This window comes from Cherax quadricarinatus, chromosome 9 (assembly GCF_038502225.1).
Source record: "Cherax quadricarinatus isolate ZL_2023a chromosome 9, ASM3850222v1, whole genome shotgun sequence".
NCBI lineage: Eukaryota > Metazoa > Arthropoda > Malacostraca > Decapoda > Parastacidae > Cherax > Cherax quadricarinatus.
Genome location: NC_091300.1, coordinates 25521349 through 25523848, shown reverse-complemented (window position 1 = coordinate 25523848; position 2500 = coordinate 25521349).

Sequence of the window (2500 nt, the reverse complement as noted above, 5' to 3'; positions counted from 1 at the left end):
ATGTTGCAAGTGCCGTCATGTTGCAAGTGCCGTCATGTTGCAAGTGTCGTCATGTTGCAAGTGCCGTCATGTTGCAAGTGTCGTCATGTTACAAGTGTCGTCATGTTGCAAGTGTCGTCATGTTGCAAGTGTCGTCATGTTGCAAGTGTCGTCATGTTGCAAGTGCCGTCATGTTGCAAGTGTCGTCATGTTGCAAGTGTCGTCATGTTGCAACTGTCGTCATGTTGCAAGTGTCGTCATGTTGCAAGTGTCGCCATGCTGCAAGTGTTGTCATGTTGCAAGTGTCATGTTGCAAGTGTCGTCATGTTGCAAGTGTCGTCATGTTGCAAGTGTCGCCATGTTGCAAGTGCCGTCACGTTGCAAGTGCCGTCACGTTGCAAGTGTAGCCACGTTGCAAGTGCCGTCACGTTGCAAGTGCCGTCATGTTGCAAGTGTCGTCATGTTGCAAGTGTCGTCATGTTGCAAGTGTCGTCATGTTGCAAGTGCCGTCATGTTGCAAGTGTCGTCATGTTGCAAGTGTCGTCATGTTGCAAGTGTCGTCATGTTGCAAGTGTCGTCATGTTGCAAGTGTCGTCATGTTGCAAGTGTCGTCATGCTGCAAGTGTCGTCATGCTGCAAGTGTCGTCATGTTGCAAGTGTCGTCATGTTGCAAGTGTCGTCATGTTGCAAGTGTCGTCATGTTGCAAGTGTCGTCATGTTGCAAGTGTCGTCATGTTGTAAGTGTCGTCATGTTGCAAGTGTCGTCATGTTGCAAGTGTCGTCATGTTGCAAGTGTCGTCATGCTGCAAGTGTTGTCATGTTGCAAGTGTCGTCATGCTGCAAGTGTCGTCATGTTGCAAGTGTCGTCATGTTGCAAGTGTCGTCATGTTGCAAGTGTCGTCATGCTGCAAGTGTCGTCATGTTGCAAGTGTCGTCATGTTGCAAGTGTCGTCATGTTGCAAGTGTCGTCATGCTGCAAGTGTTGTCATGTTGCAAGTGTCGTCATGCTGCAAGTGTCGTCATGTTGCAAGTGTCGTCATGTTGCAAGTGTCGTCATGTTGCAAGTGTCGTCATGTTGCAAGTGTCGTCATGTTGCAAGTGTTGTCATGTTGCAAGTGTCGTCATGTTGCAAGTGTCGTCATGTTGCAAGTGTCGTCATGTTGCAAGTGTCGTCATGTTGCAAGTGTCGTCATGTTGCAAGTGTTGTCATGTTGCAAGTGTCGTCATGTTGCAAGTGTCGTCATGTTGCAAGTGTCGTCATGCTGCAAGTGTTGTCATGTTGCAAGTGTCGTCATGTTGCAAGTGTCGTCATGTTGCAAGTGTCGTCATGCTGCAAGTGTTGTCATGTTGCAAGTGTCGTCATGCTGCAAGTGTCGTCATGTTGCAAGTGTCGTCATGTTGCAAGTGTCGTCATGTTGCAAGTGTCGTCATGTTGCAAGTGTCGTCATGTTGCAAGTGTTGTCATGTTGCAAGTGTCGTCATGCTGCAAGTGTCGTCATGTTGCAAGTGTCGTCATGTTGCAAGTGTCGTCATGTTGCAAGTGTCGTCATGCTGCAAGTGTCGTCATGTTGCAACAGCGCACAAAAAATGCCCTCAAAAGGAACAACTCGAATACCTGGACACATAATTTTATACTTGGATACATAATTAAATACCTGGATACATAATTGGATACCTGGATACATAATTTTATACATGGATACATAATTAAATACATGGATACATAATTAAATACATGGATACATAATTGGATACATGGATACATAATTGGATATATGGGTGCATAATTGGATACATGGATATATAATTGGATACACAGATACATAATTGGATACACGGATTCATAACTGGATACATGGATACATAATTGGATACATGGATACATAATTGGATACTTGGATATATAATTGGATACACAGATACATAATTGGATACATGGATACCTAATTGGATACATGGATACATAATTAGATATGTGGATACATAATTTGATACGTGGATACATAATTGGATACACATATACATAACTGGGTACACGGATACATAGTTGGATACACGGATACTTAATTGGATACATGGATGCATAACTGGATATGTTGAGACAATTCTATATGTGAATACATAATTTGATATGTGGATACATAATTGGATACATGAATGCATAATTGAATACATGAAAACATAATTGTATACACTGATACATAACCGGATACATGAATAAATAATTGCATACATGAATACATAATAGGATACGTAGATACATAATTGGATACGTTGATACATAATTGAATACAGATACATAATTGAATACATATTCCAATATGTATACATGTATATGTATACATATTGGAACGCTATGATGTTCAACGAGGACAGTTTTGAGTTACTGCACCATGGAACAATGATGAACATAAACCGGGAGACACTGTAAGACTAGTTGAACACAGCGGAAGATTAATGTGATGGACGTAGGAGTGATAATGTCAGATCATACAGTCAAGAACCACAACAACGCTCTCAT